The sequence below is a fragment of the Taeniopygia guttata genome, chromosome 3 (assembly GCF_048771995.1).
Source record: "Taeniopygia guttata chromosome 3, bTaeGut7.mat, whole genome shotgun sequence".
Lineage (NCBI taxonomy): Eukaryota > Metazoa > Chordata > Aves > Passeriformes > Estrildidae > Taeniopygia > Taeniopygia guttata.
The window spans coordinates 90,490,145-90,506,420 of NC_133027.1; the positions used below are offsets into that span (position 1 = coordinate 90,490,145).

Genomic DNA, 16,276 nt, shown 5'->3' on the forward strand with positions numbered 1-16,276 from the left:
TTAGTGAATAATCCTGAATAAGGAGCAAGCATTTAAACAAAGAGGCACTGTGGAATTTACAGACAAATACATGAACTGGACTGTTGTAAAATGGATGGCATTTTACTCAAGGGTGCAGTAGACACTTCCAGCCTTTCAAATTTCCACCAGGTGTTAGAAGCGAAGTGCTAAAGAAGATAAAAAAGAGAGATGCTAATCAGTGATGGGATTGGATCTGTCCTGAGAGTTTTGATAGGTTCAGGCTGGACATCAGGAGGAATTTCTTCAGTGGCAAGGTTGGTAAACATTGCAGTGGGCTGCACAGGGAGGTGGTAGAGTCAGAGTCCTTGGAATTGTTAAAGAAATGATTGAATGTGGCACTCAGTGCTGCTGTCTGGTTGACAGGGTGGTGATCAAGGTTGACTCAATGATCTCAGAGGTCTTTTTGAACCTGAGTGATTCTGTGATAGGATGTGTGATAATTGATGCATTATCCCATCTCCAGCACACCTGGACTGGCTTCAGTGCTGAGATCACTGTACTGCAGCTGGTGAAAGACACAGCAGCAGAATGGGGAAATTCAGCTGGTCAGTCTGGAAATCCCTGCAGCTCCATCAATTCCCAGCCATTCACATTAGACCTCCCTTTCTGTGCACAGAAAAAACAGCTCCAGCATGGCAGGGTGCTGATGTCACCTACTGCACTGCAGGAACACTAATTGCTTTTATGCTTTGGAGTCAATGAGAAGAAAAAACAAACATAAAAAAGAACTCATTCTGTCTCAGCTCTTTGGCAGAAGAGCAATAATTTCAGTTCAAACCCCCCACCAGTGCTCTGCTGGGTTACAGCAGTGGTGTTGCCTGCAATGAAACACCACAGCTGTGCTCTGCTCCGCCTGAGACAAGAATGAAATGTTCTCTCCTCCTCTTCTGTTTGCAATACGAGCAACAGGATTTTGGATTACATTACCTGAGTGGTCAACATCCAAATTATTTGTCCAGACGTAGTTCAGCACGGCAAAGAATCCCACCCAAAAAACCTGTGGTGTTACTTCAAATATATATCTGAGTATTTCCATGCTTGCAGCTCTCCTGTGTCGGTGTCCAGTGATTCCCACTGATTACATGACCATATGTTTTATTTTGCTCTTAAAAAAAAAAAAAGGAGATTCAACGCATTTTTGTGACATGTTAGATCAGTTAAAATAACACATATAATAACCCTGCCCTGATTGAATTTAATGCCACCATTCCCTGATTCAGAATTAGACCCCAGTGAGGAAAAGTGGAAGTGCAGTCCCTCTACACTGAGGACACACTGATCTCATTTAGTACAGAAATAATATTTTTCCATGACCTGGATGTACACAGATGGTCCAGTCCTGCAAAGTACAGGAAAAGCTCCCGTTGAACTAAGAATAGGAAAATCAGGTTGAAGATTTGGGATTGCAATTGAGGTCACTACAGCAGGATCAGTGTGGTTGGAAATATGCAGATATTGTATTTTTTCTTTGGAAAAAATTGTGGTCCAAACATGGTGCTCAACTCTGAAGAGTCACAGCAAGAACTGTACAATTCCTGCAGTAAATCTCAGCTCCCCTTTCATTGAGGCTCTCTGCAAGCACCAGGGTCATGTTTGTGATACAATTCTGCAGTGGATTATCTGCATGTCCAGCAAACGAGTTCTCCAGGTGCAAAGTGGTGCATGGAGCAACACCCAGAGAGGTAACACTCAGAAACTCCTGATAACTCCATGTGGCACCACAACAGAGCCAGGGCAGAGTCACAGCACTCAGGGATGCTTTCCAGACACAGGGCTTTCAAGGATGAGGCATAAGCTGAGTCTCAGGTGAAGTTTATCACAAGTTTGGCCCTTCCTGCCAAACCCTGGGGCAGCAGACTGATGGGGAAGTGAGAATGACATGGGGTAACAGAGCAGAGGTGACATTTAGTGACACAAGGAAATGGCCTGGCAATGCTAACTGCCCTGTGGGGTTTCACACTGCCATGAGGGCTAAGTCTCCAGGAGAACTGGATCTGTGCCATGGTACAGCAAAGGGAAAAATCTCTTCTGCCAGAATGTGCAAGCAGGGCAGTTTCAGGTGAACTCACTTCCAGTGTAGCTGAGAATTCCATGACAGGAGGGCAGCTGAGAACACCAATGGGCATCTTCCAGGCATGCCAAGCCAAGCCTACCTTTCAGCTCTCCTGCAATAGGGAGTTCAGGAAAGATTCTGTGGGTTTTGCTGGTGAACTTCAGGAATTCAGTGCCAAAGGTGTGCATTTCACCTGTAAACAGAAGTGATTCTGTATTTGGCAATAAAAGGCACTGTTGTAGCTGAGCCTTTCTTACCAGCCTGTGTTCCATGGTCTGCACAACCAAGAGGGACAGACTGTGAGTTATTAAAAACAATGAGCTGACGAATTACATATCTCTGTCTGGGGAATGAAACACTTGACACACCAGATGGTCCTTCTTATCACTGATTTCTCCTGCTTACCCACTCAACATTGATAACATGTTCAGAGGAGTTCAGAGAGTCGTTGTGCCAATAAACATAAATGCCTAGAAACTGTCTGCAACAAAGCTTCATGATAGGAGATGACAAAACAAAGTTTTTTCCTGGGGCTATTAGGAGTTAAAAACTCCTTTTTGGAGGATGGGTATAAACCTCTGAACATTCACAGTCACTGGAAGTCACTGGTGGGTCCCCTCAAGGCCTTGGCTGGTGTCTGCCACACATCTTTGTGTGAGAGAGGTTTCATGCATTACTTTGAACTGAGTTGTTGAAATACTGATTTGATGGTGTTCATACATATTCATAAATAATAAATAGTCTGGTAAAAAGGAAGACTAGAGAGAAGAGAAATTTTGCAGATGATGCAAATGTGGCCACAAAGCACAGCTGAAAGGGTTCACGATGTCGAGTGGCTGGGCAGTGAAATGGCTGATGCGGGGCAGTGTCAACAAAGACAGAGCACGTGCCAAACATTCACCCTCACTGTACTTACACACAGATGAGCTCTAAAAATAACATCGAGCAAAGAGAGCTGGGAGGCCTCTGCAAATATCATTTAAAGTCCATCAGAAGAGACAACAATATTGTTAGGAATGAGCTGTCAAAGAGGCAGGAACAAATCAGAAAACATCATTACAGCACTCCTCAGTGAAACTGCATTTCCATGGTAGTTTTCTGGCCATGGAACTCCAGAAGAGTTGGGCTGAACTGAAAAGCACAGGAAGGAAAGCATTCAGGATGAGGAGAGGTGGGCAACAGTTTCCACAAAGATGGAAAAATAAGCAGATGAAGAATCTTCAGGGTGGAAAGGGGAGACAGAAGCAAGAGATTCAGTAAAGCTCTGTCAGATCATGACTGACACAGAAAAAAGCAAATAGGAACTGGCTGTTCACTGGTTCTCCTAAGAATTAGAGGGACCTGGAGGTGCTGTCACACAAGAAGGTTTAAACCAACAGAAGGAAGTACCTTTTCATACAAAGCATAATTAAATTGTGGAACTCATTGCCACAGGATGTTGTGGAGGCCAAAAGTTATAAATGGCTTGAGAAAGGGATCAAAAACACTTGAGGAGGATAGATCCATGGGTGGCTGTTAAAACACACTGGTCTGGAGGCAGCCTCTGCCTCGGGAAGTCCATAAACCGCAGATTGCCTGGAGCGAGGAGGGTACAGCAGGGGAGGGATTGATTCTGCATTGCCTGCATTACCTCCTGGCTATGCTGGGAGGTGGGATGCTAGGAGATGGGATACTGGCCCATGTGGCCTTTCACTGTGACACTGGTTAGGTTCCAGCTCTGCTTACCTTAACAAAAAAAAAACCCAAAAACAAACAACCAAACCAAAACAAAACCTAAAACAGAAGAGGGGCAAGAGGCAGCCCCAGCCCTCCACACACTGTTAGTAGGCAGCCTGGTAGTTGTTTTATTTTCTTTAGAGTGGACTTTGTGTTGCAAGTGGCAGGAAGCCATGAACCACAAAAATAAAATAATTCTAACCCGAGTGCTAAGTAAGGAAAACAAAGATGGCTCAGCAATTAGCAGCATTATATATGTTAGTACTAAGTAACAACAGATGTCAGGACTTGAGCCCTCTGCATTCCTCACAATCCTTCAGAAACCAAAGCCTTTTGACGTTGCTATACATTATTGCAGCTATTTTGGGGCTGGGAGAACAGCAAAGGCTCTTTGAATGCTGAAATATGTAGGTTGCTAGGACTGGTTGGGCCTTACCTGCATGTCCCTCCCCATCCTGTGTCCCTCTGCTGCCTTCCCAGGCTGGCGTGTGCTGTAAACGCTGCTCTGTAAAGACATGCGCTGGCCATGAGTCATTAGCAAGCATGCGAAGCTAATTGGCAAAATACTCATAAAAGATTTTGAAGGTGGGTTAATTACAATTCATTACACTGTAAACTGTCCCCAGGCTATTGTTAAAAAATGCAGGAGTTTCAAGGTCCAGTATTTTATGATTCATTTTGCCATGCAGTGAAAAACAGACTCTATATCAAACTACATTCATTATAGTTAAGACCACAAAATCTTTATTGGTTTTCCCAACATTCCCTCCTTGTTATATGCATTCATATGGACTGCACATTTCTAGCAATTGGCAAGAAGGCATGAAATAAAATTGATTATATTTTCTTACCTTTTACTTGGTGCAACCTTAAAAACTGCCTGTTCTCCTTGCTTTACTTCTTCCCAAGTCAATTTGAGCTGATAGGATGGGACACCGAAAATAAACAGAGCAATGACTGGGAACAGCTTTGCCACACTGATGCTTTAGTGTGACAAACCTGAATGCTGCATGTGCATACAGGAACCTCAGCTCCAAAGGGATACTGGTAATGAAATGGAAATAGTTTCTCCTTCTATTATAATAGACAATTTTTTAAAAATTCAGAATAGACACATTTTTACCAGTCACTGGTATTTCCAGATGGAGGCTCTTGTAGCCAAACCCAGAATGCACCTTCAGAGAGACAAAGCTACCTCTTTACTTACATGCTCTGCTGGCCCTTTGTCTCCTCAGAGCCAAATTCTGCAGCTTATAAAAGAAGATAACAGAGCCTTTGATTGTCTTTGCTGATGCCAGGACTGTCAAATAATACTAGTGAGTAACTTGGTATAATTCTGAGTACTGCTGTGTTAAGAAAAATTTAATAGAGGACCCAGCTGTGACCCCTGTGGGAGCAAAGCCAAGTGCTGCTCATCAGTGCCACCTTTGTGCCCTTCTCCAGGGTGCTCCTTATCTCCTTGTGCTGGCTGGCACTTGGGCTCTCCTTTGAGGCTTAAATGGTGCCATTCAGCCAGGCTTTGCTGAGCTCTGCTTCTGCAAATCCAGGGGACACTCTCTCTTGGGCTGGCCCTGCCTGTGTGTGACTGCACCCAGTCCTGCTCTGCAGGTACAAATATGTCCCTCAGAGAGTCGTTGTGGGCATTCCTGGCTTGGCTGTGCTAATATTGGGGTTAACACATAAATATATCATTATTGCAAAGTAAATGATGGAGGTAGCACTGCAAAGTAAATGATGGAGGTAGCACTATGGCTCTCCCCCATGAAAAACGTTGATGACATGGATGGATATGGTTCTTTCAGTTAATATTTTACTTTTTGAGTTTTTGAGGTGATGGGGAGAGGGAGAACACTGAAGAAATCTCTCACTCAGGCAATCATCGATTTGCTGGTCTGTAGGGAAGGCTGGGCTCCAGGACGGTTTTGATGAATGGAGACGAGAGATCTCTGAAGGCTGCTCTTAGAATATAAGGTTTATTAGGGATGGTGAAAGGTCTTGCTTGGAGCTGCCAGATGCAGCACGTGGCAAGGCCTGAGGGGATGGGGAGGGGAAAGACAAGGGGTAGAGAGGATGCTCTAGGAGAGGGTGGAAGTTTCAAGAGAGCGGGGATTCCAAGAGAGCCTCTGGCTCTTTGGAGACCCCTTATCAGGGGGCTTCAAGGTGGGCTGGAACAAGACTTAGGCCAATGGGGTTACGGACACTTGATGTTTCAGGGGAGGGTTACAGGTGTGGGATGAACCATACATTTTGGGGGTTGAGATAGAACAGTCCATTTGGCTTTTGGATCTATCTATAGGTAAGGGCATTGTTCAACCAGTAGGGGGGGATTGTTTTCATTTTGCCAGGCAGTTATATTTATTCATCCTTCCCAACACTGGTCTTTGTTTTTTTCTTGTTGAAACCTCTAAATCTTTCAATGAAACTGGACATTTTTGGAGGCAAAGTTTCTCATTCAATTGAAAAATGCCTTCTCCATTATGAAAGAATATTAATAGCATAAACCAACCCAAACCCTTCCAGCTTGAAATTGGCCCCATGGGAATATCAGTTTGTTCTGGTAAGACTCTGTAATGGATTTATTGCAGCATGCAATGTTTTTGTTCGCATTAACATAGTGTGAAGTGATAAATATCTTGGGTTGGTTCTTTTGTCTGAGGTTTCTCTAGGAAACTGAATTTTCTTAAATGACAGTCAGAACTGCCATATTTATTAGGACCAAGATTCTGGTTCCCAGCAGAGACATGCAGAGAAGAAAGAAAACTGACCTGAGCACTTAGGATACTTGGCCTGAGTGTTTTGCCAGGCTCCGCATCTGCTCTGTCACCCTGGGGCTGATCCCTTCTGAATGATGCCACTGGAAGCTGCAACATCAGGAACGGAGCTCGAGGGGTCACCTGCAGGATTTACAAAGGGGGGGCACTTTTATACTGGGATATGCACCACATGGATGTGCCTCTTGCTTCCCCTCCTGAAATGGTCTGGTGGGGACCAAGAACCAAGCAAATCCCAGAAGGTTTTCCCAGTGTAGCAGCCAGAGCTCAGCTGAGTTTTCAAAGCCAGCGGGCGTTGGGAGCAAAGAACTTGGAAATCAGAATTTCAGTGACAGTGATATTTACGGGTACTCTGACTAATCTCTGTGCCTGGGACCTAACAACTATATCCAAAAACATTAGCAAATATTCTTTTGCCTTGTTTTGTTTTGGTAAGAATTATAGCTGTTCCTTTTGCCTTCTCACCTGGGAGCAGCACATGGAGCAACTCCGGCAGCTTTGCTTTGTGACATTGAGCAATGTCAGTGCTGTCATTGGACAGATGGACCAGTGACTGAAATGGAAACAAAGGAGGAACAAATGAGTGACCAAACTTTTCCAAACTCTCACAGATATTTGTTTCTAGTGGTAGAGATATTTTGCAAGTGGCAGGTGTCAGTATTAAGTACTGAATTCTTCATTCTCCCTTTGGCCTCATTATAAACGTGGTATTTGTTTTTAAACTAGGCTGACCTTTTTCACAACTCCTTTTTAGGGTCATACCTCTGTAAGGCTCACAGATGCTGAATTTGGGCAGGACTTTTTATCCACAATATAATCTATAGTATATAATCTATAATACATGACACGCCAAAATTTCAGAGGCTCCGTTAATAATACTGTGCAGAAATTGGGATTTTTGCCATTGGCTTGACTGGCTCCAAAATTATACCCTTGCTTCTCCTTGGAAGTCATCTTTGATTTGGAAATAATCTTGACAAGTGCTGTGATCCATTGCTCTCCAAGGAGATTCCTGCTACTTCATTGTTTCAACAAGGCTGTAAATAAGAGAAGAGCTTTACTCATCCAGTGCTCCTCTGGTCCCAGCTCAACTTAGAGTACTCAGCAATGGGCAACAGCAAAATGTTAATCAAATTCCTTTAAATCTCAAAACAAATGTTGAGTAGAGCTTCTTCAAGGCTGCAGAAAACTCTCCATGGGAAACTGTCAACATTTCTATTTAATATATTGTCTCACCATTTGGAATCTGTGAATCAACTGGTGAAGTGTTCAAGAAAAAAATTTTTTTTTAGATATTAGGAATATATATCTATGTGAGTTTATACACATAAAATGTAAACATCATTCTATCTCAAACAGACATACCACCTAGATAAGGTTTTTCCTTGCCAACTATGTGTATAAGTGATATTTATATATGACAAGAGGAAAGTTTTTCAGCCAGCTCCAGCTGGGAGCCAGTCACCTTGAAGGCAGAGCTGTTTTTCATTTGTTTGTTTAACAAAGTGCATTTTGGCAAATGGGTTTTCCTCACCAGGAGCTGGACACCCCAAAATCTGCTCTGGGATGTTCTGCCTTTGGGATTGGCCATCCCTGTTGGTGCTTCCAGTCACTGACATCACTCAAGGTCTCTGGAATTTTCCATGCAGGTGTTTAGCTAGAGAGCAGGGCCCACCTGGCCATCTGTGGCAAAAATCCCGCTGACCTCAGCAAACCTGGGTTTCACTCCCAATCCCTGGAAGATTTTTACAGATATGCAAATAAACACTGTCCATCTTCCTTAATTAAAGCATCCCCCTTTTGCACTGTCCATGGTATTAACCTCCGTTCTTTCAATCCCTGCTCTCATTCCAGGCCCAGTGGAAGGACCCCCTTCCTTTGCTTCCACTGAAATTCATCCAGGTCGGTGGAAGTACCTCACTGAAGGCCCCTCATGTAAAGTGCTTCCACCATTAAATTCAAAGGGATAAGACATCTCATAATCGGCTTTTATAACCTTACAAAGAGAAAAGTCTGGCTCAAAGCTGCTGACTTTTTCTCTAGCAGAGAAAGCTGCTCAGAGATATGCAGCACTTCCCCTCAGTGAGCCAAACCCTGCAACTCAGAGCAGGGAAAAGTGTCAGAAATGGTTGCACACACAAGGCACTACTGTCCAGCTGTGTGTGACAGCACTGCCACCACATTTGGAGCCAACAGCTTGCCAGCAGAGATGCCATCTTTGTCATCTTTGACAACCTTGATGGCATCACTGCTATGAAGGCACCTGAGCCCTTCAGTGAATTCAGGTACCTTTTGTGATCCTTCTCACTGAGATGGAGCAGCAACACTGGATTTGCTCACCATGTTTAGGTCATGGTGAGCACCTCCAGGCAAGGCACTCTTACAGCATTTCTGTACAATGTCTGATAGAAGACCCTTGCCTCAGCTCAGCCAGTGCTACATGGAGGCAAATAGCAGTGCTTGGCAGGCTGCAGATTTTCAGCTAGAAATCTAACACCAAATAGTTCACATTCTCTCCTGCTCTTGACACTTGGCCTTATTCAAAACTGTTTTGTTTTTTTAAAGAAGGTACAAGACCAGATCCTGAGGGGCCTCTATCTCTGATTCCCATTACGGTTTATATTTCACTCACTGGAAGACTGTCTCAGAAGTGTCCCAGGGTTTTCCTTTCAGATTTTAAACCAACAGAAAGCAAGACAGCGTGACCTCTCTCTCTGGTCCTGGAGCTGCCACTGTAATCAGAAGCTTTATGATGAAGTTCAGCTGGAAGAGCAAAGAAGAGAAAAAAAACCCAAAATGCAAACCAAAACAGGAGAATGCCATCAAAGTCTTTCAAAGTCAGAAATTAATTTTACCTTTGTCAATGGCTGTGGTTTTCAAGGATAAAGATCAAAGTGCTGACTGCGGGCAGAGCTCTGACGAATGCCGAGCTCAGCCTGTGGAAGCCTGGCATTAGTGCCACAGTTGGACTGTGTCTAGACGGGCACGGGGTGCTCATGCCAGCTTTGGCAAACTTGGCACCGAAGTGTTTGCATCAGAGCTGGAGCATGAAGAGTGAGGCATCCAAATTGCAGAGGGGAGAGAGCAATCAGACTCCAGCAGAGTGGAACTGGACAAAGGAAGCTTAGGGGAAAAAAAGGGACAATCAACCAAAAAAAAAACCCCAAAAACCCACCCCTGGAAAGACAGCTGAGATGCACCCATCTTCCAGGTTTTTGCATTGTGATTAATGTACACAGAAAGCTTTGATAACTGGGAAAGTAATGCCAAATTTTTATCAATAGAGATGAGCTGGCTTCATATTTCTCCAGACCTTTCATGTGGAAATGAGACTGCATTTGATGAGGCCAAGCCCATGTTTAAAATAGCTCAGCTGGGATGTGCTTGTGGTGAGGGTTCAGGTGCCTGTGCAGAGAATCCTACAGCAGGACCCTTCCTGGGGGCAGAGAGTGCCTCCAGCTTCCTGCCTTTTCCTCTTCCTCCTGGGGAGCGCAGAAAGCTCTTGCTCCATGGGATAAACACACACCAAGCCTGAGCTGATGGATTGTGCAAGGAACAAGGCGGGTTTGGCTGCTGAGTTCCTCCACATTCCCTTGCACAGACCCTTACAGATACCCCACTGCCATGTGCCAAAGGTGGAGGTGGGTGAATGGGGCAGGGGACACACAGGTTCAGCAGCTCAGCTTATTACACCTGGGGCACTGCACGTGGCACCACGTGCCTGGCTGAGCCCGAGGCTGTGCTGGCCTGAGGATGGCACACAGGCTGGCACAGGGATGAGCTCTAGAAAGCACTGTGTGCTCCTGGACACCCCCAGCACCATCTCAGAGCATCTTGGAGCCCCCCCAGGGCCTTTAAACCAAACACTGCTCCTCACAGTTACTCCAGCTTCCACCAGCCACAAGTTCAAAATAAACTGCAGATTGATGTGGGCAAACATGATCTCCAATGGATGGAGACAGACCAGAGGAGATATTTTCATAAAGCAGCTGGTTTCAGCTGTGCTTCACACCAGGGAATGTGCTGCCCGTTGTCAGGAATACGGGGTAGGACTTGCTGGAAACAATGAGCTCAGAGACCGCTCATTGCTATTCTCAGTACTGCTCCTGACTCACCTGCATGGCCTCGGGTGAGTTACTTGTAGATTTGTGCCTTAGTTTACCCAGTGGTAGTGGCAGAGATAGGAACAGTCTCACAGAGTGCTGAGAGAATTAGTTAATTAATATTTGGAAAACAGTTTGTGCTTGACGTCTTTGTGCCTTTGCTTACCCATTAGTAACATCAGAGATAATAACTGTCTCATGGAGAGGTACAAAGATTAATTAATTATTTGAAAAGCAGTGTGAGATTCTTGGATGAAAGGTCCTATGTGAGTAAAACATGTCATTAAAAACATCTCCTAGTCCTCTGTGAAGTAAAAATAAAGCTGTAGCTTCTTAGTCATTCAACTAATTAAACCATAAATACTGTTTATTTTAATCTCCTCTTTAAAAAAATAATCTAATCTAGGCAGCGATACCAGCCAAATAATCAAAAATGTTTCAAATTCAGGAGACCTATCAATTTGAAGAGCTTGATTCTTAATTGCTTTTTGATGTCTATCAATGGAAAGTAAGAGCAATTGTATTTACTGATGCTGGGGCAGCTGGAAGGATGCCCACAGCTCCTCTGCCTGCACTCTCTCCTGGGCACAGCAGCTGTAGCTATGCTGAGTTTCTCACACTCTCCTATCTGACTTGTTAACCAACAGGGAGGTGCAGAACAGCCCATCTTACAGGTGTATGCCAAAGGCAGCTTCCCCTAAAAACAGGGGTGTACTGAAACAGGGCTGCAGGAACAACTTCGCCTCCCAGGAATGGTGGCAAGAGGGCAACTTGGGAAAGGCACCATTGGTCCTCAATCCAGTCAGCCCTTTGCACCCTGGGCAGCTCACACTGCTTGTCTCTCCTAAAACTCAGCACTGAGTCCTGCACAGGTCCACAGGAGATAAACCCCCTGCAGTACTGACCAACACTGCACAGAAACTGCAGGACAAGGGATGGGGTCTATATTTTAAATCATCTTTTATTTAGAGAGGTACATGATAAATGTGCAAACCCCTCTGGGGACTTTCTGGAAATTAGGGCATAAAGTACATGCATTTGGCCCATGTATCTCTCTTTGTCTCTAGTTTTTGTGCTATTTTTGTTTTACAAAGTACATAGGTGAAGTAGAGGCTTGCAGGATCAAGTTTTTAGTTGAAAGGAGCCTCTTTTAAGGTGTAACTACTGCTGGGAACCTGCTGTGCTGGTCACCCCAACCACCACACCACAGAGCCTCCCCCAAGCTCAGAGGGCCTTGTCTCACCCTTTTCCATGGCCTCCCACTCCTCTCTGCCGGTAGAAGATTTTGCAGCAATCACCAGTAGCCTGTGTGGGAATGTCAGGAGGAAGAAAGGATATAATTGCCTTCCTGAGCGCTAGTGCTTTCATTAGTTAAATGTCCTCCCTCTTTCCACATTAATCCAGCTTCTACTGAATTTTCATCAGGCCAGAAGAGGCCTTTAGGGCCATTTGAAAGCAAGCATCAGATAAAAGTGATTGCCATCCTCCTTATGCGGCAGGCAGGGAAGCAGACTGGTCCCGCAGGAAGGAGAGAGAGGAGGGACCCGGTGACTCAGAGCTTTTGACTCCCAGCTGTCAGCTTGAGACGCTGCTCCAGCCAAGCATAAAAGCACATGGTTATCTCTCAACTCATGAATAATCTCACTGATTTAAGCCATAAACTCCAGCATCCAGGCCTTCACTGTCTGACTATGCTCCCCAAGAGTGGATAAACAGGAATACAAGTCTGGATAATTCTCTTGATGTAGAGGAATGGCAGCAAATAGTTGTTTCCCTGGTTCAGGTTTCTAAGAGAACAAGCAATGGGGATGAAGAAGTGGCTTGGTCTCCGGGATGAGGAGTCCCTCAGGGGTGATGCAGGTCTGTCCATGCTGGACCTGAGTAAGATCAGCACCTCCCTCACAATCATGTTGGATGTGTTTGTATGTAGTGCTGTTTGGTGACATGGACCTCAGTGGTGATTCCCCAGGCATGATGCCCAGGTGATGTGATCCCAGTCCCCAGGCTTTGCTGGAGGGGAAATTGGCATTTGCACATAGGATGATACCCCAGTGTTTTCTCCCAACTGGGGTTATTGAGTTCTTCATCCCCGTGCGCACACAGAATTGGGAAATGTCCTAATGGTGAAGGAATCTCACTCGCAATCAGAGATGTCCCTCAAAACTCAAAAACCCAGTTCAGGGTGCAGTTCACTCCCTCATGGCTCCTTCTGGCTTTGTCTTTCTAGCACAGGGCTGAGAGATCAAGGGTAACAAGAAGGAAGTTCTGTTCCTGTTGCTGATGGGAGAGTGAGTGAAGCAACCTAAATTATGGTGGTGTTGCTACCAGATGGTCAAGCATTGTTTCCTTCTATTAGGCAAAGTAATAGTTTCACAAAGTAAGAGGACCAGAGATACCAGAGCTTTTGGGAAACACATCCCATAGCTGACCGAAAAGTGTATTTTACCTTTATCTGTTGACAGAGGATTTTGGCTGGATGTCTGCTAGTCAGCCCTTCCCCAGAGGGGAAAGGTGGAAACTCTGAGAAAGACTCTGAACCCAATGAAAATGGGGTAATTCTGTTAGCAATTTAAAGGGCAGGGTGTGGGGTTATGCAGACTGGGACAGGAGCTGATGGTTTAAATAAAATGTCCAATAAACCTGAGCAAAGCCCATTTTACTTCTGTTTATGAGAAGCTTTCAATTTGATCCTTTGCAGCCTTGTGATCTCACAGCTGGAGATATGTGAGCTGAATGGACCAATCCCCATTGCCTAATATGTCCAAATACTCTTCCTGGTCTGCATCCATTTGCTGCCTCATGTCATTATGGCATGCTGACGTGAAAACAGAAGGTGTGATTGGAAAGCTACTTCTGCTGGCTTTAGCTCACGACAGCTCAGATAGGGGTGCAATGCTCCCCTGGACACTGTGTGAGGCTCAGCATGTGCTGGAACACATTTTTGGGTCTGAGGCTTCCAGGAGGGCTCCAAGATATAAAAATAGGCCAGGCTTCCCTTATGGCTTCCCAGTAACTGAAATTCAACTGATTAAATCTGTTAGGAAGGGTGGCCCTTGTCCTCACTCACAGTTCTGGGATCTCACCTCCTGGCTGGTTTCTGAACCAGTTCCCTCTGAGACAAGAAGTTCCTTAAGAATCAGTGGCCAGTACTGGATCAAATTAATCCAGTTGCATTTGGTTGCAGATTCCCCTAGCACAGATGCTGGAGTTTATAATCTGCATTTAATTTCCCCCTCTTTCATTCCTCCCCGCCCCCCCTCCCTCCCAGGAATACAAGGGGAAACAAAACCAGGAAAGTACAGAAAGGATGGAGGAGCCCCACTTGTGTCTGGCCGCTGGGGACTTGGCAGTCTGACTCCTGTTCCAAGCCCTTCCTTCAGAGGTCTGCCTGACCTCAGGTAAACTGCATCACAGCTTCCCCATTGCTCAGAAATAGTTAAATACACCACTCAATCCACAGCATTTACAAACCAACAGGTGGGAAGCATCACCTTAGAGCCAAGCGCCTGTAAAATTGCTTGCTAAGGTATGTGCTTCCAAATTCAAGGCATGAAAAATCCAAGGGTTTCATAACAAAATACAGAAAACCCCCTACAAATATTCCAACACTCCCTTTCAGGCCACACCCCACAAACAAGCAAGACTATAATGGACAAATCCTTCTCTGGGAGGGGGCCAGAGCCAGAGCACCCTTTGCCCAGTCTCAGTCTACCTGAGCCTGTGCAAAATCCCTGTGGGAAGAGGCTGGCACGGCCCAGGCACTCCATGGCATTGTCCCTTTGCTCATGGCAGCAATGCCAGCTCATGGTTAGCGTCTCAGTGTCTGGCCAAAGCGCATGGCAGACGCCTGTCTGAACCTGGGACCTGGGAAAATGGGGATAACATCAGGAAAAAACAAAAACACCTTATGTAGCTGCTGCTCCATCTCATCCCGCTCTGGGAGATGCCTCCTTGCCATGGACTGAGTCAGTGCCTGCTCTTGTGGTCCCTCAGCTCTCCATGGAGCTGCTGCTGCTCCAGGCTTGGGGCTCTTGGCATGTGGCATCCCACGTACTGTGTCCCACCTGCTGCTCCAGTCAGCACTGGGCGCAGTGGATATTTGCACTCTGTTTGGGCTGGTTTGGCCCACTGTATGGGTGTGAATGCAACTCCCCAGCGGGTCAGTGGGTCAGGAGGGAGCAACAGCCCCTACCCAGGAGCATTTGCTGGCTCCTTTGAAAAACCTCCCCAGATGTTCATGGCATCTTAGGTTACCACAAAGTATCTGCCTGGATCTGGGCTTTGATTCTCCACTCTGTAGCTTTATTCCAGGCTAGCTGGGGCAGTGCCTTTCCCTCAGAGACCACAACTGACAGTTCTCCTCTCAGGGAGGGAGGAATGGGCAGTGGTTGTATTTTGGGGGTGGGAAGAGGGAAAGGCTGTTTGAGGCCATGGGACAGCTGGAGGGCTGGTGAGGATGATCAGGAATCACCTTTTTCCTTCTCTGGGTGGGTTGCTGAGGTGGATGTCTCACCTCTGCCAGCTGTAACAAACATGGGGGGCTGAGCTCCAGCAGTAGATGTGTCACCTGCCCCATCTGCTCTGCTGGTGCGAGTGGCTTCATCCTGCAAAATAAGCACAGACAGAGAAGCTGAAATTGCCAAGTGGGAATTTAGTTTGCATTAACTCTGAGAGCTGGCCAAAGAAGGAGAAAACATCCATCTCAGGAGGGTTTTCAAGATTTGGACGCTTGGCTTCACGTTTTGGTATGTTCAAACACGATCTGTCAACTCCCATCAGGGGAAACAAGAGGAAGAACAAACAACTCAGTCTGCTAAAGTCAGGGCTGCCATGGTTAGAAAGTTCATGAAGCACGTGGCTAAAAATAGGTTAGTCTGAACCCATGATGTGAACACAACTCCACACTCCACAACTGGATACTGTGGGGTTCCTTTCTCTCTTGTTGTGCTAAATCCTGGAATATTAGGAAGTGAAATTCAAAACCAGCTCTTAAAAGTAATAATAACCCTCCTACCAAAATTAAAGCTCAGCTGTGCAACTTCCACATTCCTCAGCCCTGTATTTGTGTTTGAGAAAATTCATGGTAAAGATTTTACTTACCTGAGCTTAGGGTGTCTCCATTATTAGTAGGCCAGAAACTAATTGAGTGGATGATGCAAAAATGAGTGCCAATAAAATATTTACACAAATTCTTCATCCTGTGTGAAACTTCTTTTATATATATGTATATATATAATATTATAAATAATAGGAGTTATGCTCATATTTTGTACTAGGGATGTAAACACTGGTCCCAACAGCAGCGGCAAATGAACCACTCACATTTTCTGATTGCATAATTTGCCTAGAGGATGGATACATAATAACACTATAATTAAGTATAATAAACAGAGAAAATGATTTGAGAAGGAAAAATTATCACAGCCTCAACCACATCAGCCAGAAGCTCTCTTCTAATTAAGTTATTTTATTAAACAAAATGTTTTTAAGGTGGGTCTGCTTTGAAATTGTACATCATAGCCCATGTAATGCAATTTACTTTATAAGTAAAGCACAGCTTGTGTATGGACAGATGATACCTGATAGGACTCATGAAGCACAGAGCCATTGGT

At 45.2% G+C, this 16,276-nt stretch overlaps 1 protein-coding gene and 1 long non-coding RNA gene across 4 annotated transcripts in view; one reads left to right on the forward strand and one right to left on the reverse strand.

Moving 5' to 3' along the window:
- BMP2 (bone morphogenetic protein 2) overlaps window positions 1–16,276 on the forward strand; it is a 107,091-nt gene that overhangs the window by 50,914 nt on the left and 39,901 nt on the right. The window lies entirely within an intron of this gene.
- The window catches only part of LOC116808070 (uncharacterized), a 188,630-nt gene that overhangs the window by 13,785 nt on the left and 158,569 nt on the right, over window positions 1–16,276 (reverse strand). For 2 of the 3 annotated variants that reach the window (XR_004367405.3, XR_012055226.1), the window contains 6 exons: window positions 15,178–15,268; window positions 9,194–9,324; window positions 7,027–7,114; window positions 4,227–6,684; window positions 2,175–2,267; window positions 949–1,126 (listed from right to left, as the gene is read on the reverse strand). This is a non-coding gene — a long non-coding RNA (uncharacterized lncRNA). The remainder of the gene's footprint in view (window positions 1–948; window positions 1,127–2,174; window positions 2,268–4,226; window positions 6,685–7,026; window positions 7,115–9,193; window positions 9,325–15,177; window positions 15,269–16,276) is intronic. The other variant, XR_012055225.1, reaches the window with a different exon arrangement.